This window comes from Scyliorhinus torazame, chromosome 8 (genome assembly GCF_047496885.1).
Source record: "Scyliorhinus torazame isolate Kashiwa2021f chromosome 8, sScyTor2.1, whole genome shotgun sequence".
Taxonomy (NCBI): Eukaryota; Metazoa; Chordata; class Chondrichthyes; order Carcharhiniformes; family Scyliorhinidae; genus Scyliorhinus; species Scyliorhinus torazame.
In genome coordinates this window covers 263,365,572-263,392,247 of record NC_092714.1, presented here as the reverse complement: position 1 = coordinate 263,392,247, position 26,676 = coordinate 263,365,572, and positions in this window count along the sequence as shown.

Sequence of the window (26,676 nt, the reverse complement as noted above, 5' to 3'; positions counted from 1 at the left end):
GCCCTTGAATAAACCAAGCAATGGCTGTGGTCGGTGATGATGGTGAAATGGCGGCCGGACCCGTATTGGTGAAATTTCTGTACTGTGAAAACCACCGCCAGGCCCTCCTTTTCTCTATGTGTGTACTTGCATTCGGCCACAGCCAGCGTCCGGGAGGCGAAAGCAATCGGCCAATCCCTGCCATCTGCCATCACATGAGAGAGAACCACCCCAATGCTGTCGGCAATGTGCCGCCTGTGACGATGAAAGGCTTGGAGGATTCACACTGAGTCAACAACCCTAAGACAAAAGCTGTTTCCTCACTTGTCGAAAAGCCCTGTCCTGTTGCCTGCTCCACCCCCACTCTCAGTTTTTCTTCAAAAATAGATGCAGGGGAACCAGATTCGGGACGAACTTGCCCTAATAGTTCATTAACCCAAAATCCTTTCGAAGCTCCGTGGCACTCGGAGGTCAGGGGCCTGCTGAATGACGCGCACCTTCTCTGCAGCCGGGTGTAAGCCCTCGCGGCCCACCCGATAGTGCACGTACATCACATCTTTCACGTGAAAAACACACTTGGCTCTTCGCAGGCCGACACCAGACTCCGAAAAAATGCTGAAGAGTTTCCGGCAGGTTGTCCAAATGCTCCTGTTCGGTCACTCCAGTGACCAGTGCGTCATCTAAATTACCGCTACAAGCCATAAGCACGCAGGGTGTTCTCCAACATGTGCTGGAATATGGCACAGGCCAATGACACGTCGTAGGGCAACCTGGTGTACTCATACAGACCGCGGTGCGTGCTGATTGTGATGTAATGATATGCGGTCGAGTCCATTTCGTGTTGCAAATATGCATGACTCATATCAAGTTTAATAAATGTGAGTCCACCTGTTTATTTAGCGTAAATGTCTTCAATGCGACGAATCAGGTAGCGGTCCAAGCGCAAAGCTGCATCATCTTTTCATCCCCGTATAACCGTACCGTCTTTTCCGGCTTCAACACTGGAACCACCGGCGCCGCCCAATCTGCCAAACTACGGGTCGAATGGTCAATAATTCTTCAAACCAGCCCAGCTCGGTCTTCACTTTTGCTAGCAATGCATAAGGGACTGGACGGGCTCTGAAATATCTCGGCTGCACACCCCAGTCAACATGGAGTTTGGACACAGCGTCCTTTATTTTCCCCAATTCGGGCCGAGTGTACTTTCCCAGTACTTCACTCAGGCCCCCAGATTCCACTTGGAAGATGTGTTGCCAATCAAGGTGCAGATGGCTCAACCAATCATGGCCTAACAAGGTGAAGCTATGTCTCTTCATTAAAATTAGCGGGAGGAACACCGACTGCCTCCATAAACGGCCGGGTCCATAAACATCCGGATCCATAAACCGCCAGGTCCATAAAACACCGGGTCCATAATCGATCGGGTCCATAAACGGCTGGGTCCATAAACGGCCGGGTCCATAAACGGCTGGGTCCATAAACGGCCGGGTCCATAAACATCCGGATCCATAAACCGCCAGGTCCATAAAACACCGGGTCCATAATCGATCGGGTCCATAAACGGCTGGGTCCATAAACCGCCGGGTCCATAAACGGCCGGGTCCATAAAACACCGGGTCCATAATCGATCGGGTCCATAAACGGCTGGGTCCATAAACGGCCGGGTCCATAAACCACCGGGTCCATAAACCGCCGGGTCCATAAACCGCCGGGTCCATAAACCGCCGGGTCCATAAACCGCCGGGTCTATAAACCGCCGGGTCCATAAACCGCCGGGTCCATAAACCGCCGGGTCCATAAACCGCCGGGTCCATAAACGGCCGGGTCCATAAACCGCCGGGTCCATAAACGGCCGGGTCCATAAACGGCCGGGTCCATAAACCGCCGGGTCCATAAACCGCCGGGTCCATAAACCGCCGGGTCCATAAACCGCCGGGTCCATAAACGGCCGGGTCCATAAACCGCCGGGTCCATAAACAGCCGGGTCCATAAACATCCGGATCCATAAACCGCCAGGTCCATAAAACACCGGGTCCATAATCGATCGGGTCCATAAACCGCTGGGTCCATAAACGGCCGGGTCCATAAACGGCCGGGTCCATAAACGGCCAGGTCTATAAACCGCCGGGTCCATAAACCGCCGGGTCCATAAACGGCCGGGTCCATAAACGGCCAGGTCTATAAACCGCCGGGTCCATAAACGGCCGGGTCCATAAACGGCCAGGTCTATAAACCGCCGGGTCCATAAACGGCCGGGTCTATAAACAGCCGGGTCCATAAACCGCCGGGTCCATAAACCGCCGGGTCCATAAACGGCCAGGTCTATAAACCGCCGGGTCCATAAACCGCCGGGTCCATAAACGGCCGGGTCCATAAACGGCCAGGTCTATAAACCGCCGGGTCCATAAACGGCCGGGTCTATAAACAGCCGGGTCCATAAACCGCCGGGTCCATAAACGGCCGGGTCCATAAACGGCCAGGTCTATAAACCGCCGGGTCCATAAACGGCCGGATCTATAAACAGCCGGGTCCATAAACCGCCGGGTCCATAAACCGCCGGGTCCATAAACGGCCAGGTCTATAAACCGCCGGGTCCATAAACGGCCGGGTCCATAAACGGCCAGGTCTATAAACCGCCGGGTCCATAAACCGCCGGGTCCACAAACCGCCGGATCTATAAACCGCCGGGTCCATAAACGGCCGGGTCCATAAACGGCCGGGTCCATAATAGATCGGGTCCATAAATGGCCGGGTCCATAAACCGCCGGGTCCATAAACCGCCGGGTCCATAAACTGCCGGGTCCATAAACCGCCGGGTCCATAATCGATCGGGTCCATAAACGGCCGGGTCCATAAACGGCCGGATCTATAAACAGCCGGATCTATAAACAGCCGGGTCTATAAACAGCCGGGTCCATAAACCGCCAGATCTGTAAACCGCCGGGTCCATAAACCGCCGGATCTATAAATCTTCATTCAGCAGGGTTAGGGAGGTAGCTTAACCGACAGGGTAGCAACATCGAAAGTAAACCAGTTAAACCCTCATCGCCAGTTTTATTGGCCATGGAGAAGCCCACACCGAGTCATTAAATGGAAGTAAAGGTTTATTACAATAACTATTATTTACATTGCACGAAAGTTCCCAGCCAGGTCTCTCCCTTCAGCACCCAATCTGGCCGACCTGATACAGAAGAGACCTACAGACAGTTTAGGGTTCCCCGGCGCCTTTAACGGTGGATCTCATATTCATCGATGCACACGAGGAGTTTAATCATTGCCACCTTGTAAGTCGGGACTTGTGGGAGGAAACCGGGGCACCCGGAGGAAACCCTCGCAGACACGGGAAGAATGTGCAAACTCCATACAGTCACCCGAGGCTGAACTGTGAACCTTGAACCCGGGTCCCTGGCGCTGTGAGGCAGCAGTGCTAACCACTGTGCCACCGTGCTGCCTTGTTAAAGTTGATAAGACACCAGGACTGGATGAGATACAACCAAGGATTCTGCGGGAAGTGGGAGGGGAAATGTCAGAAGCTTTGGCCATTAATTTTCAGTCTTCCTGAGAGTGAGGGGAGATGCTCGGGGACTGGAGAATTGTGAATGTTACAATGTTGTTCAAAACAGGGTGTAAAGATAAGCCCAGTAACCAGTGGAGGGGACACTTCCACAAACAATAATTAGGGATAAAATTAATAGTCACATGGATAAATGCAGTTTAAATAAGGAAAGTCAGCGTGGATTTTAAGTGAAAGTCATATTTAACTAACTTGCTGGAGTGTTTTGAAGCGGTAACAGAGAGGACAATGTGGTTGATGGGTAAATGGTCTTCCAAAAGGCATTTTACACAGTGTCATAGAAACATGGGAACACAGGAATTAGGAGCAGAAGAAGGCCATTCAGCCCCTCGATCATAGCTGACCTCTTCCTGGTCTCAAACCCACCACCCTACCTGTTCCCCAAATCCCTTTAACCCATTTTTAAAATCAGGAATAAATTTATCTCCTTTTTGGAAACCATTTAATGATTCAGACTCCACCTCATTGTGGGGCAGCGAGTTCCACATATTCACCACCCTCTGCGAGAAGTGGTTCCTCCTCATCTCAGTTTTAAATCGACCACCTCTCAACCTATATCCGTGACCTCTCATTTTAGATTGCCCCACAAGGGGAACATTTTGTCTACGTTTACTTTATTAATCCTTATTAGTATTTTATATACTGTCATGTGAGAGTCCCTTTAAGAAATGGGTGTGTTTTATAGAATAGCTGTAGTGGGTGTACCTTTAATAGCTGCAGTGATGTCAGAGTGTGGGTGGAGCTGGGCTGTCTGTCTTTCACTTTCGCTTTTGAGCAGGCAGCTACAGTGTGTTTTAGTTTCGTTTTGAGAGCTGGATAGCTGCAGGCAAAGCAAGCAGCTGTACGGATCTCTCTACACAAGCTACAGACTGACTTCAGCTCATTTCAGGATTTCAAAGTAATACATGTCTCAGTAGTGAAGTTAAACCTGATGTCTTTCTATAAAAAGGGTTCTTTTTTGTCTTATGGATGTTGCAAGGAAAGATTGAGAGTTACTTATAGAATACTGTATTCTTTGGGGGATTTATTGGTGTTGATAGTTGTTAAGATGTTTACTGTGGGTTTATAAAGTGTTGACTGGTTTCATAAATAAGCATTGTTTTAATTTAAAAGTACAGTAGATTTCTGTTGCATCACACCTGCAGAGTGGGCCCGTGTGCTCCCCATAACCACAATCTATTAAAAGTTGTGGGTCAGGTGAACTCCAGAGCCAGGAGGGGACATGAGAAGTCTTTGGCAGGTAGGATCAAGGATAACCCTAAAGCTTTCTAGAGATATGTCAGGAATAAAAGAATGACTAGGGTAAGAGTAGGGCCAGTCAAGGACAGTAGTGGGAAGTTGTGCGTGGAGTCCGATGAGATAGGAGAGGTGCTAAATGAATATTTTTCGTCAGTATTCACACAGGAAAAAGACAATGTTGTCGAGGAGAATACTGAGATTCAGGCTACTAGACTAGAAGGGCTTGAGGTTCATAAGGAGGAGGTGTTAGCAATTCTGGAAAGGATGAAAACAGATAAGTCCCCTGGGCCGGATGAGATTTATGCTAGGATTCTCTGAGAAGCTAGGGAGGAGATTGCTGAGCCTTTGATCTTTAAGTCATTTCTGTCTACAGGAACAGTGCCAGAAGACTGGAGGATAGCAAATGTTGTCCCCTTGTTCAAGAAGGGGAGTAGAGACAACCCCGGTAACTATAGACCAGTGAGCCTTACTTCTGTTGTGGGCAAAGTCTTGGAAAGGTTTATAAGAGATAGGATGTATAATCATCTGGAAAGGAATAATTTGATTAGAGATAGTCAACACGGTTTTGTGAAGGGTAGGTCGTGCCTCACAAACCTTATTGAGTTCTTTGAGAAGGTGACCAAACAGGTGGATGAGGGTAAAGCAGTTGATGTGGTGTTTATGGATTTCAGTAAAGCGTTTGATAAGGTTCCCCATGGTAGGCTACTGCAGAAAATACGGAGGCATGGGATTCAGGGTGATTTAGCAGTTTGGATCAGAAATTGGCTAGCTGGAAGAAGACAAAGGGTGGTGGTTGATGGGAAATGTTCAGACTGGAGTCCAGTTACTAGTGGTGTACCACAAGGATCTATTTTGGGGCCACTGCTGTTTGTCATTTTTATAAATGACCTGGAGGAGGGCGTAGAATGATGGGTGAGTAAATTTGCAGATGACACTAAAGTCGGTGGAGTTGTGGACAGTGCGGAAGGATGTTACAAGTTACAGAGAGACATAGATAAGCTGCAGCGCTGGGCTGAGAGGTGGCAAATGGAGTTTAATGCAGAAAGGTGCGAGGTGATTCATTTTGGAAGGAATAACAGGAAGACAGAGTACTGGGCTAATGGTAAGATTCTTGGTAGTGTGGATGAGCAGTGAGAATTCGGTGTCCATGTACATAGATCCCTGAAAGTTGCCACCCAGGTTGAGAGGGTTGTTAAGAAGGCGTACGGTGTGTTAGCTTTTATTGGTAGAGGGATTGAGTTTCGGAGCCATGAGGTCATGTTGCAGCTGTACAAAACTCTGGTGTGGCCGCATTTGGAGTATTGCGTGCTATTCTGGTCGCCGCATTATAGGAAGGATGTGGAAGCTATGGAAAGGGTGCAGAGGAGATTTACCAGAATGTTGCCTGGTATGGAGGAAAGATCTTATGAGGGAAGGCTGAGTGACTTGAGGCTGTTTTCGTTAGAGAGAAGGTTAAGAGGTGACTTAATTGAGGCATACAAGATGATCAGAGGATTAGATAGGGTGGACAGTGAGAGCCTTTTTCCTCGGATAGTGATGTCTAGCACGAGGGGACACAGCTTTAAATTGAGGGGAGATAGATATAGGACAGATGTCAGAGTTAGGTTCTTTACTCAGAGCGTAGTAAGGGCGTGGAATGCCCTGCCTGCAACAGTAGTGGTCTCACCAACACTAAGGGCATTCAAATGGTCATTGGATAGACATATGGACGATAAGGGAATAGTGTAGATGGGCTTTAGAGTGGTTTCACAGGTTGGCGCAACATCGAGGGCCGAAGGGCCTGTACTGCGCTGTAATGTTATATGTTCTATGATACACTTTGGGGTTCTCTAAACCCTGGCCCATAATAATACCTCAATCAGATCCACTCTCATTCTTCTAAACTTCGGCAAATATAAGCCCAAACTGTTTAATGTCTCCTCATACCTCAACCCCTTCATCCCCGGAATCAACCTGGTGAACCTCCTCTGTGCAGCTTCCAATGTCATCACATCCTTCCTCAAGTAAGGAGACCAAAACTGGACACAATGCTCCAGATGTGGTCTCACCAACACCCTATACAATTGCAGTGACACTTTTTTACTTTTATACTTTGGTGCTTTTGCAATAAACGCTAAAATTCCATTTGCCTTTCGAATCACATGCTGTACCTGCATACCAACCTTCTGTGATGTATGAACAAACACATCCAGGTCCCTCTGCCCAGATGCATTTTAAATCTGCTTTCCATTTGGATAATAATTTGCCTTTCTATTTTTTCGGACAAAATGGATAATCTTACACTAATTTACAGGGGCAGCACGGTAGCATAGTGGTTAGCACTGTGGCTTTACAGTGCCAGGGTCCCAGGTTCGATTCCCTGCTGGGTCACTGTCTGTGCGGAGTCTGCACGTTCTCCCCGTGTCTGCGTGGGTTTCCTCCGGGTGCTCCGGTTTCCTCCCACAGCCCAAAGACGTGCAGGTTAGGTGGATTGGCCACGCTAAATTGCCCTTAGTGGCCAAAAAGGTTAGGAGGGGTTATTGGGATGTGGTGGAAGCTTAGGTGGGTCGGTGCAGACTCAAGGGGCCAAATGGCCTCCTTCTGCCCTGTATGTCCTATGTTCAATGTTCAAACTCCATCTGCCAAAATTTGTCCCATTCTCCTCGCCTATCCACATCTCACTGCCTGCCTACAACAGATCTGTGCGCAAAGTTATAGTTCATGGAAAGAAAGGCAAGGTAGTATCATGGATACAGAATTGACTGAGTGACAGGGAACAGACAGCAGTGGCTAATATCTGTTTATCAGGTTGGAGGAAGGTTTATGGTGGAGCTCCCCAGGGTCCAGTACTGGGACCTTTAATTTTCCTGATATATATTACTGACCTCGACCTTGGTGTGCAGGGCACAGTTTAGTTTCAAAGTTTGCGGTTGAGACAAAACTTGGAAGCATTGTGAAATGTGAGGACATAGTAACATAGAAAATAGGAGCAGGAGTAGGCCATTCGGCCCTTCTAGCCTGCTCTGCCATTCATGATCATGGCTGGTCATCCAATTCAGTAACCTGTTCCCTCTTTCCCTTGATGTCCCTTTGCCCCCCCAGAGCAATACCTGAATTCTTCTTGATATTTTGGCCTCGACTATTTTCTGTGGCAGCGAATTCCACAGGCTCACCACTCTCTGGATGAAGACATTTCTCCTCATCTCCGTCCTAAATGCTCGATCCCATATCCTCAGACCCCCTGGTTCTGGACTCCCCCGTCACCGGGAACATCCTTCTTGCATCGACCCTGTCTAATCCTGTTAGAATTTTTTAGGTTTCTATGAGATACCCCCCTCATTCTTCTAAACTCCAACTTACTCAGTCTCTCCTCATAGGTCAGATCCGATATCCCAGGCGTCAGTCTGGTAAACCTGTGCAGTACTTCTTCCATAGCAAGAACATCCTTCCTCAGATAAAGAGACCAAAATGGCACACAATACTCCAGGTGTGGCCTCACCAAGGCCCTGTCTCACTGCAGCAAGACATCCCTGCTCCTGTACTCGAATCCTCCCGCAATGAAGGCCAACATGTCATTTGTCATCTTTACAGCCTTCTGCACCTTCGCGCATACTTTCAGTGACTGGTGCACGAGGACACCCAGGTCTCGTTGCACATTCGCCTCTCTCAATCTGTAGGACAGGGTAGAACATCAAAAGGACATAGATGAGCTGGCAGAGTGGGCAGATAGGTGGCAGATGAAGTTCAATGTGGAGCAATGTGAAGCGATTGATTTTGATGGAAGGAACAAGGAGTGACAATATAAAATAAGGGTACAATTCTAAAGAAGGTGCAGGTACAGAGAGGCCCTAATGTATATTTTTTTAATTAATTTTTTTATTCATTTGAAATGAAAAATGAAATGAAAATTGATTAGTGTCACAAGTCGGCTTCAATGAAGTTACTGTGAAAAGCCCCTAGTCCCCACATTCCGGCGGCGCCTGTTCAGGGAGGCTGGTACGGGAATTGAACCGTGCTGCTGGCCTGCCTTGGTCTGCTTTCAAAGCCAGCTATTTAGCCCAGTGCGCTAAACCAGCTTCTGGTTTACGGGATGTGGGCGTCGCAGGTTAGGCCAGCATTGATTGCCCATCCCTAGTTGCCCTTCAGAAGGTGGTGGTGAGTTCCCTTCTTGAGCCGCTACAGTCCTTGAGGTGTGGGTACACCCACTGTGCTGTTAGGGAGGGCATTCCAGGATGTTGCCCCAGCGACAGTGAAGGAACGGCGATATAATTTCCAAGTCAGGGTGATGTGTATAAATCATTGAAGGTGGCAAGACAGGTTGTGAGCGCAGTTTATGAAGCCGACTGTATCGTTGGATTTATTAACGGGGCCTGGTGTACAAGAGCAACGGAGTTACATTGAACTTGTAAATGTTGCTGGTACAGCCTCAGCTAAATTATTCTGCGCAGTTCTGGGCACGGCACTTGAGGAACGATGCGACCACATTGGAGCGAGCGCAGGAAAGATTGACGAGAACGTCAGTTATGAAGTTGGACTGGAGAGGTGAGGACGGTTTCCTCGGGGAAAGTAAGGCTGAGAGGAGATCTGATGGAGGTGTTCAAAATCATGAGGGGTCTGGACAGCGTAGCTCGGGAGGAACTATCCCCACTCGTGGAAGGATCGAGAACGAGAGGGCACAGATTGAATTAGTAAAAGAAGCAAAAGTAACCATGAAGAGAAGTTTCTTTTGACACAGCAAGTTGGCAGAGTCTGGAATGTGCTGCCTGATGGTGTGGTGGAGGCAGACTCAAATGGAGCATTTGGGAATTAGGGTGTCTTCTGTAAAGGAAGAACGTGCAGAGTTACAGGAGGGAAGGAAAGGGAACGGCACTCGGTGAGTTGCTCATTCGGACAGCCAGTGCAGAGATGATGGGCTGAATGGCCTCCTTTGGCACCATAACAATTTTGTGATCCTGTCATTCAAATGTCAATGCAATTCTCTTTTGAAAGTTACGATTGCATTGGCTTCCATCATCCTTTCTGGCAACGTATCCCAGGTTAATTGCCTCAAACCTGTCCTCTGGTCACTGACCCTCTTGTCAATGTGAATAGTTTCTGCTTCATTAATCTCTCAAACCACTTGTTCAGTTTAAATGCCACAAGTAAATCTTCCCTTAACATTTCCCACTCTAAGGACGACAATCCCAGATTCACTAACTGAAGTCTCTAATGCTGATCATTCTGGTAAATCTCTTCTGCATCCTCTTCACAAATTTGACATCCCCCTAATGTGCCCTGTCCAGAATTAAGCAGAATACTCTGGATGAGATGTAACCGGTGTTTTCATTGTGAATTCACGTATTATGCTAATACCACTGCCAAACTACCTCACTGTGGGTCACCTAGTGTGGTTCACTGTTAGATTCCTGCCCAGCTGCTTGGTGATGTTTTCGAGTGGATCATCCAACCTTAATAAAACCTGCTTCTCCCCATTGCCTCAGGTGGCCTCTATAATTGGGTGGATTATAAGGGGCTGCTGCTTGTCATCATCTGGAAGTGTTGCCCTGGTTTGCAGGAGAAACATGTGCCCAATTCCCCAGCGTTAATGTCTACACCAAGCAGCAGCACTTTAAATTCTACTGCTGCAACAGATTAAGCCAGCAACCAGCCTAGAGCCTAGAACAGTGTTTTTCAAACTTTTTTCTGAGACCCATTTTTTGCCAACCAGCCGACCTTCTTGACCGCCACGTTCACTTACGTTGAATGCAAAAGGGAAGCCTGCCTGGCCCTCACAATCTCACTCCTATCAGGTTCACAGGAGGAGAGGGCGATGCACATGTCAGGTGCCGAGTGAAGCCAGTTCCTTTGTGCCGTCTTCATCTTTATGAAAACCGAAAATCCAACCTCACACATGTAGAACATCGTGAAGGGCAACAGCAACAAAATGCTTGTTTTACTCAGCACTGGATTCTCCTGGGAGATGTTGCTCCAGAATTCGGACAGCCTCATGAACTTTTGGTGTGTTTTTAATGTGCTGTACAGGTCAGGTACAGCAGCATGGTCTTATCATTTGGAGTCAGCTGTAAGTTGATAACTGACTCTGGGATTTTAAAAAGAAAATCTTTACCCACCACTTCCCTTTCAAAATCTGAAACTTCTCCTCTCATTTGCCAGTACTTCCCTACGTATAACACACATGGACTTTACATCCTTATCTGTATTGGCACAATTGACAAAACCATACCTCAACAAATCATTTTATACTGCTTTGCTCTCGAGTTAAGTTTCTTCTTTATAGGCTGTTAGCCAAATATCCTGGGCTCTGTACAGAGCTACCACTAGCACTGCACTGTGCTGCCCTGGATTCTCCTGAGCAGCTCTCTCCAGCAAATTCAAATGTGAGATCCTGGCCAGTAGGTACTCTGCCTATTTGTGTCTCTGGCCATCCCTTGCTTGTAAGAAAATGATTCATCTTCATAGTCCTCTTGCCTTGCTTGCTGGCAGCTAGAAAATGGAAGAAACTGTCCTCCAGGATTTGGCACCAAAAGGATGTTACATACAGGGCAGTGGACATCAAGGGAACCGTGTGGGGCGCGTGACCTGCTCAGTGCTGCTGCTTCTAGCTGGAGGACTGCTCATAGCCTCATTTCCTTCTCATTTAAAAGCCAGCAATGGTTGCCATTGTGAATAAAAATGCCGGTAGTGGCCATTGGGTGCTTCTCCCGTAACCGGGACCACCGCGGGAATGCCGCGACTGATCACCCCATGACCCTTCCGACATCCACGGATCGCGACCCGCACTTTGAAAAACCCTGATCTCGAAGGTCACTGAATTAGACAGATTTTTGATCGACACGGGAGTTGCTGTGGGGAACAGGCAGGAAAGTGGAGCTGAGGCCACAGTCAGATTAGGCATCATCTCACCGTATGGTGTAGCAGGCTCGAAGGGCCAAATGTTCCTATTTCTCATGGTCTTACCTACTGGGCAAAACATTTCCCCTGTGCCTGTAGCCAAATCAAATGCTGATGGGGGATGGGGCAGGGGGGGTGGGAGTGTGGAGAGGTGGGAGTGGGGGTGGGGGGGGGGGGGTTGCGAGGGTAGAGGGGCAAGGTCTAGGATGAAAGGATAAAATTCAACGTAAGCGAACCCCTCAGTCACAGGTGCAGGTGCGACCCTGCTCTGGGATTAAGCAGCCTAATCTTCTGCTGCAATCTCAACATTTAGTAAATGCAATTTAATTGCGTCAAACTTGATTGAGCTTCTGAAGTTTCTAATCATAGCCACTGTGGGCCATTGTCGGAGCTGCATTATCTAACTCATATCGCAGTTTCCTGCTAGATCCTCTCTCATATCTGCTCACATTATGAACCTGTGTTGCCAATTCGCACCGGAGATGCCAATAATGTTGCTCTTTTTAACTGGATACTGATATGACAGTTATTAATGATGATATTGCTTTTCAGAGTCGCCAGGTATCAAATGATACCACCACAAGGTTTTACCGGATATCGATCAAAGACCAAACAACCAGTCAGTTAGTTCAAGTTCAATGATAGTTTATTTACACACAAGGATTACTTCGACAAGCAACATAAAACACTACAAGCTAAATACACCTAACACTACAACAACCTGTACTTAACTTCAGACACCCGGCTTTACACAGAGGAACAAGGCCTTTGTTTGGGTCTGGCGTGGCTGGGTCTGGAGAAGTAACTTCGTTTCTGCTGGGCTCAACTGTCTGGTAGGGATCGTTGGTCTTGAACTTGTCTTCTGGTCGTGGTGCTGCACTTGGTTTTGGGCGTAGGTCGGGGCCAAGAGAGACTGAGCACATGGCAGTGTCTCTCTTTATCATTATGGGGTTTCGCGCTCTTTTGGGCGGTCCTTAGCTTTGGACCCAATAATTCGGCAGGCTTCGATTACTGCCTTCGATTTTAGCCAATAAAGGGGGGGGTGCCTTGATGGCGGGGGGGTGTCCTGAGCGGTCATTGACCGTGGCTTTTTGGGCTCCCTGAGCAAAGGGAGTGGCGCCGATGAGTCTGTTTCTGTATCTGTTACCTGAGTACAGGTCTTTTGTTCTGGGGAAATGGGCCATCAGAATGCAAAGTAGCTGGGGGTTTCGATAGCATCTAGTTATATACATAAGCTCTGAACGTCTGAGTCCTGGGTTGACCATATTTCCCACGGTCCTTTGCAGGTGGCCGTATTTCCCGAGATCCTTTGTAAGTGGCCATCCCAGATGGCTACACCTGTCAAGAAAAGCAATTGTTTGCAGCTGGATTTCAGATGACTGGCTGCTGTTACCTCATCCCTGTTGCTAAATGTCATTGCCGTTTTCATTTTCATTCATTTATCATTTTCTCCTTTCAAGAAAAAAAGCACTGCGCTGGAGCCCACATGGTGATAGCTAATCCCAAAGAGGGGGAGAGGGGAGAGACAAAAATTTCCACATCCGTGCTATTTCTGGCTTAACACGACAAGGTTGCTAGGCGATGGGACAATAAAAGGATTGAGTCAGAGGTGAGTCAGACGTGACCCATGCTCTGCAACAACCATTGGTGTTAAAAATGGTGTGAATCGAATAATCTGCAGTCATCGAGGGATTAATTCTGCTTTAATGTGTGGGCCGCTCTTACAGCGAACTGCAGCATCAGCTAATGTGGTCTGTTTGCTACCCTGATTCATCTTTATGGAACTAATTAAGGAGCGCGGTGTAGAAGAGTGAGGCTGCAAAATTTATTTTCCAAGGGAGGCTCTTAGTCAGAGACACTTAAAACCCACCCACCTTCCCCGGACCGACCTAATTAGCCCGAGCTGCTGTTGTGCCAATTAGACACAAGAGGCATTATCTGAAGCCATGACCTCAAGGCACACACACAGCTCTGGTTTGGTGGGACATTAACATTCCTTCATTGTCACTGGGTCAAAATCCGAATATTGCTACAGTCGTTGAAGGATGAGGGTCTGCCGCACTTCCTCAGATAACTGAAGGATGGACAATGAATGTACCCCTTGCCAGTTTTGACCCGATCCAGAGAACATGTTTAGAGCAACCACGGGCAGCATTTATATGGCAGCATTAATGCCCTAAAGTATCCCAGGGGACTTCACGGAAGCGAGTTGGGGTGGGGGGTGGGGGAGGGGGGGCAGTGGAGGGGTGCTGGCGGTTATCAAATGGAACTTGACAGTCAACCGCAAATGGTGACCAAACGTTTGATCAAAGATGTTTCAAGGTTTCAAGGTTTTTCCTAGGTGAGCACATCACCAAAAATCTGTCCTGGTCCACCCACGTCGACGCTACCACCAAGAAAGCACAACAGCGCCTCTACTTCCTCAGGAAACTAAGGAAATTCGGCATATCCACACTGACTCTTGCCAACTTTCACAGATGCAGCATAAAAAGCATCCCATCTGGCTGCATCACAGCCTGGTATGGCAACTGCTCGGCCCAAGACCACAAGAAACTTCAGAGAGTGGTGAACACCGCCCAGTCCATCACACGAACCTGCCTCCCATCCATTGACTCCATCTACACCTCCCGCTGCCTGGGGAAAGCGGGCAGCATAATCAAAGACCACTCCCACCCGGCTTACTCACTCTTCCAACTTCTTCCATCGGGCAGGAGATACAAAAGCCTGAGAACACGCACGAACAGACTCAAAAACAGCTTCTTCCTCGCTGTTACCAGATTCCTAAACGACCCTCTTATGGACTGACCTGATTAATACTACACCCCTGTATGCTTCACCCGATGCCGGTGTCTATGTATTTACATCATGTAACTTGTGTTGCCCTATTATGTATTTTCTTTTCTTTTTATGTAGTAAATGACCTGTCTGAGCTGCATGTAGAAAAATACTTTTCACTGCATCGCGGGTACATGTGACACTAAACAAATCCAATCCAGTCCAATCCAAGGAGCATTTTAAATGAGGAGAGGTTTAAGGAGGGAATTCCAGAAGCTGGGCCCAAGCATCTGGATACATCTGGCCGGCAATGGTAGAGCAATGGAAAATTGGGAATGTGCAAGAGGCCAGAATTGTGGGGGGGGGGGAAAGAGCTCTTGATGGGCTGTCGGGCTGGGAGGAGCGGCAGAGATAGAACAGGCGAGCAAGGCCGCAGGCAAATTCAACCACCGAGATGAGAATTTTAAAATCAACGCTTTGCTGGACCAGAGACCGTTCTAAGTGCCAGTGCCTTCGGCCAGCTGACCCAACCCCCCACCCCCAAACACCTTTTTTTGCTGGAGGCCTCACTCTGAGAGCGGGAGCAGAAGAAGCTACTTTTATTTTGCAGATTGCGATACGCTTTTGAAGATTTAACCGCTTCAACCAATCAATGAGCCTTGTTCTCGATGTTACAGAAAGGCAAACAACTATATCACTTACAGGCTGCTTGCCAATGAGAATTCCCGCACAGCCAATCGTCGGTGACATTAATACCAAACCATGCTAATGCGTCCGAAGATGACATCAGGAAAGACGAGCCAACAGCAGACCTAGCCAGTCGTTAGACTTATTTTATTCACGCACAGGATGCGGACGTCCCTGGCAAAGTCACTGTGCATCCCTAACTGCTCTCGGGAGGCTGCAGCTGAGTTGATTTCTTGACAACTGAGGGGCTTGCTCGATCACTTCAGGGAGAAATGAAGAGCCAACCACATTGCATTGAGTTTGAGTCACGTGTAGGCCAGACCAGGTAAGGAATGGCAGATTTCCTTCCCTCAATTATGGATGAGGGGGATCGTTTGTTCCACACACCCTAAACAATCAGAAGGGGACTTCCGGTTGCGGCTATGCTGAGCTAAGTCGCACGTTCGGCAGCTCCCGCCAGAAACGGACTTTTGGGCTCTTTTGAGGGGCCCCAACGGCAATTGTTCGACGGTTCCCAGCGTGGGAAGGTGACAGTGCGGCTCCCCCGGCACTGTATGGATTGGACCAGGAGTGGAGCGGTCAAGAAAGTGATTTTAGTGCAGCGAAAAGTGCGAGGGAGGAGAAGCAAGGTGGCGGCAGGTGGAGACCAAGCAGCGTGGGCGCTATGGTCGCAGGATCAGCAGGAGTTCCTCAAACGCTGCTTTGCGGAGCTCAAATTGAAAATTGAGAATCGCTTATTGTCACAAGTAGTCTTCAAATGAAGTTACTGTGGAAAGCCCCTAGTCGCCACATTCCTGTTCGGGGAGGCTGGTACAGGAATTGAACCGTGCTGCTGACTGCCTTGGTCTGCTTTCAAAGCCAGCGATTTAGCCCTGTGCTAAACTGCTAGAGCCGATGAAGGCGTCGATCAACAAGCTGGTGGCGACCCAGAAGGCCCAAGGGGCGACAATCCAGGAGGTGCGGCAAAAAACCTCGGAGAATGAGGATGAGATCCGGGGCCTGGCAGTGAAGGTGTAGGCGCACGAGGCGCTGCACAAGAAGTGGCAGGAAAAGTGTGAGGACATGGAGAATCGGTCGAGAAAAAAGAATCTCCGGATTCTGGGTCTCCCAGAGAGAGTGGAGGGGTCTGATGCTAGGGCATATGTGGACATGTGATCATGACGCGTTGATGGGCGCGGGAGCTTTCCCGAGGCCCCCGGAGCTGGACGGGGCTCATCGAGTCCTGGCGAGGAGGCCCAAGGCCTACGAGCCGCCAAGGGCGGTAATGGTGCGGTTCCACCGCTTTGTGGACATGGAGTGTGTCCTGAGATGGGCCAAAAAAGAACGGAGCAGCAGGTGGGAGAACGCAGAGGTCCGAATATACCAGGACTGGAGTGCGGAGGTGGCCAAGAAGAGGGCCGGCTTCAACCAGGCTAAGGTGGTTCTACATCGGAAGGGGGTGAAATTCGGGATGCTGCAGCCAGCGCGATTGTGGGTCACATTTCGGGATCTACACCACTACTTCGAGACGCCAGAGGAGGCGTGGACCTTTATCCAAACTGAAAAGTTGGACTCAAACTGAGGGTTTGATGGGAGGAGGTGCCTGGGGGGTTACTGTGTTTTGGGGGATGTTCTGTTCTGTTTTCTTTGGTGCTGGGTGGGGTTGGGCGAAATGGTTTGATGTGGGGGCTGTGTGATGTGGGCGTCGGTGCTGGAAGGACAGGGCCCCGGGGGGGGCGGTTGGAGGCCCGGGGATGGGAAGTTGAAACAAGGCCGCAAAAACAGGGCCAGAGGGGGCGGGGCCGCCTTGGATGGAAAGCGTGGGCTTTCTCCCGTGCTAGGGAAGGAAGGGGGTGGGGATGGGGGGGAAGGGCGGTGCTGGAGAGGAGCACACACTGATTGCCAGGGGGAGGTGGAGGGATTCTCACACTGGGGTTCGATGGAGTGGTTTGAGAGGCCGGGGACAGCAGGAGTCAGCTGACATATGGGAGTGCCATGGGGGGAGCAAAACGGCTAGAGGAGGATCTAGCTGTGGGGGGAGGGGGGGGGGAGGATTGGGTTGCTGCTGCATTGGCCAAAGGGGAGCTGGAGCTAGGACAGGGAGTTGGGGCGGGGGTCCGCTGCCTGGGGGAATGGAGGGTGCGGGAGGCGCGGGCACGTGGCTGGCCTAAAAAGGGAGATGGCTAGTCGGCAAGGGGGGGGGGTGCGGGAAGCCCCCTGATCTGGCTGATAACTTGGAATGTGAGGGGCCTGAACGGGCCGGTCAAGAGGGCCCGGGTGTTCGCGCACCTAAAGGGACTGAAGGCAGATGTGATTATGCTCCAGGAGACGCATTTGAAGGTGGCAGATCAGGTTAGGCTGAGAAAGGGGTGGGTAAGGCAGGTCTTTCACTCGGGGTTGGACGGGAAGAATAGAGGGGTGGCGATTCTGGTGGGGAAGTGGGTGTCGTTTGAGACGCTGAACATTGTGGCAGATAATGGAGGTCGGTACGTGATGGTGCGTGGTAGGTTGCAGGGGGTGCGGGTGGTATTGGTGAACATATATGCCCCGGATTGGGATGATGCCAGATTTATGAAGCGCATGTTGGGTCGGATTCCGGATTTGGAGGCAGGGAGCCTGATAATGGGGGGGGACTTCAACACGGTGCTGGACCCAGCACTGGACCGGTCTAGGTCTAGGACGGGTAAGAGGCCGGCTGCGGCCAAGGTACTTATGGGGTTTATGGACCAGATGGGGGGAGTGGATCCATGGAGGTTTGCCAGGCCGCAGGCCAGGGAATTTTCCTTTTTTCCCGACGTCCATAAAGCCTACTCCCGGATAGATTTTTTTATCGTGAGTAGGGCGCTAATCCCAAGAGTGGAGGGCACGGAATATTCGGCCATAGCCATCTCGGACCACGCCCCGCATTGAGCGGAGCTGGAGCTGCGGGAGGAGAGGGACCAGCGCCCACTGTGGCGCCTCGATGTGGGACTGTTGCGGATGAGGAGGTGTGCGGGCGGATTCGGGGGTGCATCGAAAGATACTTAGAGGCCAATGACAATGAGGAAGTGCAGGTGGGGGTAGTCTGGGAGGCGTTGAAGGTGGTGGTCAGGGGAGAGCTAATCTCCATTAGGGCCTATAGGGAGAAGAGAGAGAGGAGAGAGAGGGAGAGACTGGTGGGGGTTATATTAAAGGTGGACAGGAGTTATGCAGAGGCCCCCGAGGAGGGACTACTTTGGGAGCGACGGAACCTCTTGTGGTGTTGGGTGCTCTGGTGCACAGATGAGCCAACACAGTTGTATGTGGTACAACTCTATTTTATTTTAACTCTTGTATACAGTTCGTTCTGGATACTCTGCACGTGCTGTCTCCCTGAGTGTGTCGTGTAGCAGGTCTGTCCTTGTCCTTGTCTCCAGCTAATACTGACCACCAGGTGTCGTGTTTGTGCTTTTATATCTTTCTGTGATTGGTTGTGGTGTTGTGTGTTCTGATTTGTCTGTTGGTGTGTCTATCATGATGTGTGTGTTTGAATATCATGACACCTCCAGACGGAATTCGACTTGCTGACTACTGGGAAAGCAGAGGCGCAGTGGAGGAAAGCGCAGGGGGCGGCGTATGAGTATGGGGAGAAGGCGAGTCGGATGCTGGCACATCAGCTTCGGAAGAGGGAGGCAGCGAGGGAGATTGGTGGAGTTAGGGATAAAGGGGGGAACACAGTGCAGAGTGCGGTGGGAATAAACGAGGCATTCAGGGACTTCTATGAGGAGCTGTATAGGTCTGAGCCCCCGACGGGGAGGGGGGGATGCGCCAATTTCTAGATTGGCTGCAGTTCCCGAGGGTGGAGGAGGAGCAGGTGGTTGGGCTGGGGGCACCGATTGGGCTGGAGGAACTGGTTAAGGGACTAGGGAGCATGCAGGCAGGGAAGGCCCCGGGGCCGGATGGGTTCCCGGTAGAATTTTATAGGAAGTACGTGGACCTGCTGGGCCCGTTTCGAGTGAGGACTTTCAATGAGGCGAGGGAGGGGGGGACCTTGCCCCGACAATGTCCAGGGCGCTGATCTTGAAGCGGGACAAGGACCCTTTACAGTGCAGATCGTACAGGCCGATCTCGCTCCTCAATGTCGACGCGAAGTTGCTGGCGAAGGTGCTGGCTACGAGAATTGAGGACTGTGTCCCGGGGGTGATTCATGAGGACCAGATGGGATTTGTGAAGGGTAGGCAGCTAAATACAAATGTGCGGAGGCTCCTCAATGTGATTATGATGCACTCGGTGGAGGGGGAAGTGGAGGTAGTGGCGGCTATGGACGCGGAGAAGGCCTTCGATAGGGTGGAGTGGGAGTATCTTTGGGAGGTGCTGCGGAGGTTTGGGTTCGGGGAGGGGTTCATCAGTTGGGTCAGGCTACTATATAAAGCCCCGGTGGCGAGTGTGGCTATGAACCGGCGGAGGTCGGAGTTCTTTCGGCTGTACCAGGGGACGAGGCAGGGGTGTCCCCTGTCCCCCTTGTCATTTGCACTGGCAATTGAGCCATTGGCCATGGCATTGAGGGAGTCCAGGAACTGGAGGGGATTGGTTCGGGGGGCAGAGGAATGCCAGGTGTCGCTGTATGCCCATGACCTGTTATTGTATGTTGCGGACCCAGTGGAGGGGATGGTGGAGGTCATGCGGGTCCTTAGGGAGTTTGGGGACTTTTCGGGGTATAAACTTAACGTGGGGAAGAGTGAGCTCTTTGTGGTGCACCCAGGAGACCAGGGAAGGGGGATAGACGAGCTTCCGCTGAAGAGGGCGGAAAGGAGCTCTCGGTACCTGGGGATCCAGGTAGCTAGGAGTTGGGGGGCCCTGCACAGGCTCAATTTGATGCAGTTGGTGGAGCAGATGGAAGAGGATTTTAAAAGATGAGATATGTTGCCACTCTCGCTAGCGGGTAGGGTGCAGTCGGTTAAAATGACGGTCCTCCCGAGGTTTCTCTTTGTATTTCAGTGCCTTCCCATTCTGATCCCGAAGGCCTTTTTTAAACGGGTAAGCAGGAGCATCATGGGTTTTCCAGGAGCGTAGCAGGGTCAGAGGAGGGCTGGCGTTGCCGAATCTATGTGGCTAATACTGGGCAGCCAATGTGGCGATGATCCGTAAGTGGGTAATGGAAGCGAAGGGTGCAGCGTGGAAGAGGCTAGAGATGGCGTCCTGTGTGGGGACGGGTCTGAGGGCGCTGGTGACGGCACCATTGCCGCTCCCGCCGACAAGGTATACCATGAGTCCGGTGGTGGTGGCGGCTCTGAAGATTTGGGGGCAGTGGAGGCATCATAAGGGTGAGGTGGGGGCTTCAGTTTGGTCCCTGATTCGAGAGAACCATCGGTTCTTCCCGGGAAGGATGGATGGGGGGTTTCTGAGCTGGCATCGGGCAGGGATTAAAAGAATGGGGGACCTGTTCATTGCGAGCCTAGGGGTGCTGGAGGAGAATTTGGGCTACCCCTGGGAAATGCTTTTAGATATATGCAGGTGAGGGCATTTGTGAGGCGGCAGGTGAGGGAATTCCCGCTGCTTCCAGCACGCAGGATTCAGGACAGGGTGATTTCGGGGGTATGGGTTGGAGAGGGCAGGGTCTCGGCGATTTACCAGGAGCTGCAAGAAGAGGAGGAGGCCTCGGCGGAGGAACTAAAGGGCAAATGGGAGGAGGAGCTCAGGGAGGAGATAGATGAGGGTCTGTGGGCTGATGCCCTGAGTCGGGTTAATTCTTCCTCCTCTTGCGCCAGGCTCAGCCTGATACAGTTTAAAGTTGTTCACAGGACGCATATGACAGGGGCAAGGTTGAGTAGGTTCTTTGGGATGGAGGACAGATGTGGGAGGTGCTCGGGGAGCCCAGCAAATCACACCCATATGTTCTGGACGTGCCCGGCACTGGATGGGTTCTGGAGGGGCTTTGCGAGGACTATGTCCAAGGTGCTAAACGCCCGGGTCAAGCCGAGCTGGGGGGTAGCATTATTTGGGGTATCGGACGAGCCGGGAGTGCAGGAGGCGAAAGAGGCCGGTATTCTGGCCTTTGCGTCCCTGGTAGCCCAGCAGAGGATTTTGTTACTGTGGTAGGATGTGAAGCCCCCTAGTGTGGAAGCTTGGATCAATGACATGGCAGGGTTCATCAAGCTGGAGAGGATAAAGTTTGTCTTGCGAGGGTCTGTGCAAGGGTTCCTCAGGCGGTGGCAACCGTTCCTAGATTTTCTCGCGGTGCCTTAGGAGGAGGTCGGCAGCAGCAGCAACCCAGGGGGGGAGAGGCGGGGGGGGGGGGGGGCGGTTTCTTCTGGGGTGGCGTTTGCCTTAGGGTGGGGTGTTTCCCTATTTGTGTTTTTATTGTTATATGGGGGGTTATTGTAGTTTGGGGAAATTCTATGTATAATTCTTGTGGGTGGGGTTCTTATGTTCTTGTTTCTTTTTTCTGTAGGGGGGGTTAGTTGAAAATTTGAATAAAGATATATTTTTTAAATCAAATCAGAAAGGAGGAAGTTGGTTGAAGTATGGACCCTCGGAGCCGATACCCGAAATGGTGCGAAGAGCGTGCGCCATGGATGCTACTGATGAAGACCGTGAGATTTGGAACTCGTATGAGGAAGGATTCCAAGCGTATTAATGACCCAGGTGGGTTTTCATGGTAAACTGGAAGTTTTATGGTGACCATGACTGAGATTAGTTTTTTGCTTCAGATTTACCTAACTGTGTCCAGTGTTTTTAAAAAAATATTTTTTATTCTCCTCCTTTTTCACATTTTCTCCCAAATTTACTCCCAACAATAAACAATAATCAGTAACGAATGTAATGTCAATCCCCATATCAATAACAACGATCCCATCCTCCCACCAAACCCCAGACATTAGCCCGCATGTTAACATACACAAATGACAAAAAGGAATCAGGAATCACCCATAGTCACTATTAACACACAACCCCCCTCCCCCAACCCTCCCACCACACCCCCAATGTTCGATGTGATCCAATTCTTGAAAGTGCATAATGAATAACGCCCATGAATTGTGGAACCCCTCCATCCTTCCCCTCAGTTCAAATTTGACCTTTTCATGCATTAAGAATTCCAGCAGGTCCCCCCGCCACGCCAGGGCACAGGGTGGAGAGGTTGATCTCCACCCTAACAGGATCCGCCTTCGGGCGATCAACGAGGCGAAGGCTACAGCATCGGCCTCCGCGCCCGTTTCCAACCGTGGCTGGTCCAACATCCCGAATATGGCCTCCCGAGGGCCCGGGTCCAGTTTCACGTGCACCACTTTAGCGATTACCCTAAACACTGCCTTCCAGTATCCTCCAGGTTTGGACAGGACCAAAAAATATGAATGTGGTTTGCGGGCCACCGCCCCCCCCCCCCCCCCCCCCCCCCCCCCCCCCCCCCCCCCCGCCCCCGCAATGGTCACACACATCCTCTACCCCCTCAAAGAGCCGGCTCATCCTCGCCCTCGTGAGGTGTGCTCTATATACCACCTTCAGCTGTATCAGCCCCAACCTCGCGCACGAGGTGGAGACGTTCACCCTCCGGAGCACCTCACAGCAGAACCCCTCCTCCATACCCTCTCCCAACTCTTCCTCCCACTTTGCCTTGATTCCTTCTAGCGGCGCATTCTCCTCCTCCAAAATAGCCCCGTATACCGCCGATACTACCCCCTTCTCCAGTCCCCGTGTCGTCAGCACCTCCTCCAGCAATGTGGAAGCCGGCTCTACTGGGAAGCTCTGTATCTCCTTTCAGGCAAAGTGTCAAACCTCCATGTATCTAAATATTTCCCCCTGCTCCAGCCCATACTTCACTCCCAGCTCCTTCAATCCTGCAAACGACCCCCAAGAAACAAATCTTTTAGTGTCCTAATTCCTTTCTCCTCCCAGCTCCGAAAATTTCCATCCCACTTCCCTGGCTCAAATCTATGGTTCCCCTGACTCGGCATTTCCCTTGACCCTGCCCCCAACCCGAAGTGCTGGCGAAACTGCCTCCAAATTCTCAACGAAACTATTACTACCGGACTCCCTGAGTATCCCCCCGGGGCTGGCGGGAGCGGCGCTGTCGCTAGTGCCTTCAATCCCGACCCCCTGCACAAACTCTCCTCCATTCTGACCTATTGGGAGTCAACCCCTCTGACCCAGCTCCGTACCTTCTCCACATTCCCCGCCCTGTAATAATACATCGGTTTCGGAAGACACAAACCTCCTGCCAAACTGTGCCAGTGTTTGATCTACAGGCCAGATAATCAGCTGCTGAAGCAGATCCACTTTTCACAACTTTCGGGCAGCACCTGGGGCGTCATTCACCGACCCCTCGCCGGGTTGGAGAATCGCCGGGGTTGCCGAAGTCTCCGGTACCGGATATTCGGCGGGGGCGGGAATCGGGCCGCGCCGGTTGGCGGACCCCCCCGCTCGATTCTCCGGCCCGGATGGGCCGACTGCCCGCCGATAAATTGCCTGTCCCGCCGGCGTGGATCAAACCACCTTTTGAACGGCGGGACAAGGAGGCGTGGGCGGGCTCCGGGATCCCGGGGGGGGGGCGCGCGGGGTGGTCTGGCCCCGGGGGGTGCCCCCACGGTGGCCTGGCCCGCGATCGGGGCCCACCGATCCATGGGCGGGCCTGTGCAGTGGGGGCACTCTTTCCCTTCCGCCTCCGCCACGGTCTCCACCATGGCGGAGGCGGAAGAGACCCCCTCCACTGCGCATGCGTGGGAAACTGTCAGCGGCCGCTGATGCTCCCGCGCATGCGCCGCCCGGGGATGTAATTTCCGCGCCAGCTGGCGGGGCAACAAAGGCCGTTTCCGCCAGCTGGCGGGGCGGAAATTCCTCCGCCGTCAGCCTAGCCCCTCAATGTTGGGGCTCGGCCCCCAAAGATGCGGAGCATTCCGCACCTTTGGGGCGGCGCGATGCCCGTCTGATTGGCGCCGTTTTGGGCGCCAGTCGGCGGACACCATGCCGTTTCGGGAGAATTTTGCCCCTGATCTCAAGGAGGACAGAGAAAATGCCATAAGAACACTGAGGCCCTCATTGAAAAGGAACAGATTGACATTGATGCATGGGAGGAAGTTGTTACGAACCTTGCTAGCTTCTTAAAATTTATTCTTTCACGGGATGAAGGCATCACAGGCTAGGTCGGCATTTATTGCCCATCCCTAATTGCCCTTGAGAAGACGGTGGTGAGTCCCCTTCTTGAATCGCTGCAGTCCATGTGGTGTAGGTACACCCGCAGTGCTGTTAGGGAAGTTCCAGGATTTTGACCCAGCAACAGTAAAGGAACGGCAATATATTTCCAAGTCAGGGTGGTGAGACCTGGGTGTGCTAGTTCATGAGTCGCAAAAAGTTGGTTTACAGGTACAACAGGTGATTACGAAGGCGAATGGAGTTTTGTCCTTCATTGCCAGGGTCCTGAACCTCAATAAAGGTATGAGGACAGCGGGCAGGCAAAGGCAGACATTCAAGGAACGAATAGGTGAACTCCAACAGTTGTTTATTCCAATTTGGTGCAAGAGTAAAAAGGGAACTGTGGCCAAACCATGGCTTCCAAGGGAAATTAGAGATAGTACTAGATTCGAAGAAGAGGCATACAAATTAGCAAGAAAAAGCAATAGACCTGAGGATTCGGAACAGTTTAAAATTCAGCAAAGACGAACCAAGGGACTGACTAAGAAGGGGAAAATACAATATTAAAATAAACTAGCGGGGAACATAAAAACTGACTATAAAAGTTTCTACGGGTGTGTAAAGAGAAGAAGATTGATTAAAAACTAATGTAGGCTCCTTACAGTCAGAAACCTGTACCTCGGTACACGTGACAATAAACAAATCCAATCCAATCCAAACGAGGGAATTCATAACGGAGATCAAAGAAATGGCTGAGGAACTAAACTCGTACTTCACAAGGAAGACATGAATAATGTACCGGAAGTTCTGGGAAACACAAGTTTCAGTGAGGAGCTGAAGGGAATTAATATTAGAAAATAAATGGTTTGGGGGAACAGAATGGGATTGAAGGCGGACAAATCTCCAGGGCCTGACAATCTTCATCCCAGAGTAATTAAGGAAGTGACCCTAGAAACAGTAGATCTATTGGTGGTCATTCTCCAAAATTCTTTGGACTCTGGATTGGTTCCTTCATGTTGGAGGTTAACGAATGTAACCCTGCTATTCAAAAAGGGAGGTAGAGAGAAAACAGGGAACTACAGACCGGGGAGCCTAACGTCGGTAGTAGGGAAGTTGCTGGAGCCCATTATCAAGGATTTCATAGCACAGCATTTGGAAAGCAGTGGTGTAATGAGACACAGTCAGCATGGATTTATGAAAGAAAAATCATGCTTTCTTAAATAAATTTAGAGAAGCCAATTATTTTTCTTTCTCCAATTAAGGGACAATTTAGCGTGGCCAATCCACCTAACCAGCACATCTTTGGGTTGTGGGGGTGAAACCCACGCAGACACGGGGAGAATGTGCAAACTCCACACGGACAGTGACCCAGGGCCGGGATTCGAATCCGGGCCCTCAGCGCCGTAGTCCCAGTGCTAACCACTGTGCCACATGCCACCCTAGAGAAATCATGCTTAATAAATCTACTGGAATTCTTTGAAGATGTAACTGGTAGAGTTGACCAGGGAGAACCAGTGGATGTGGTTTATTTAGACTTTCAGAAGGCTTCCGATAAGGTCTCACATAGCAGATTATAATGTGAAGTTAAAATGCACGGGATTACAGGTAGTGTCTTGAGGTGGCGGGTGGGTGGCCGGCCAGTGGAAGTGCTGTGGGGAGGCGTTAGTGTGACTGTGCAAGTGAGGGATGTCAGTGTGATGGTACTGAAGGGGGAGGTGCCAGTGGGGGGAAAGGCAGGGGGGGATGGCTGGTGAAGCTATGGGAACGGGATGGAGGGAATGGCCAGACATGGGGAGCAGGGTCCAATCTGTTCACAGCACACAGATGGACAAAGAAGTGTATGTAAATGTACAGAAACGAGGCTGGCTGTTGTTAAGATTTATATCAGGTTGGATAGCTCACTGGATGTGGCATCACATGACTTCTTAATTGCCTGACTATGGGAGGAAACCGGAGCACCCGAAGGAAACCCACGCAGAGATGGGGAGAACGTGCCTCCGAAAGCTGGGGTGAAATGTGTGAAGAAATGCTTTAAAAATGCATCTGATTGCTGCTGTTTTTTTATTTTATAAAAAACTTTATTAAAACAAAAGAAAATAAAACAATATTTAAACCTTTAAACTTCAACTCTAACAATCATTAGCACATTACATGTAGTTTCTTAACCTTAACACACTGGGTCCCATTAAACAGCACTTTAAATAAACCTGATTGCTGTTTATGGGACTTTGCAATGTGCAAATTGGCTGCGGAGCTCCCTCATCTTACGCCACTTTAATCTATTGCATCGGCTGTAAATAGGGATGGCCTGAGATCATGAATAATTGCAAATTCTTTCCCATTCCTCACCAGAGTTCTCCTCTTCCAATCAGACTAAGGGGCAAGAATATCCCAAATAAAAACTGAAGGGGCAGCACGGTAGCATTGTGGATAGCACAATTGCTTCACAGCTCCAGGGTCCCAGGTTCGATTCCGGCTTGGGTCACTGT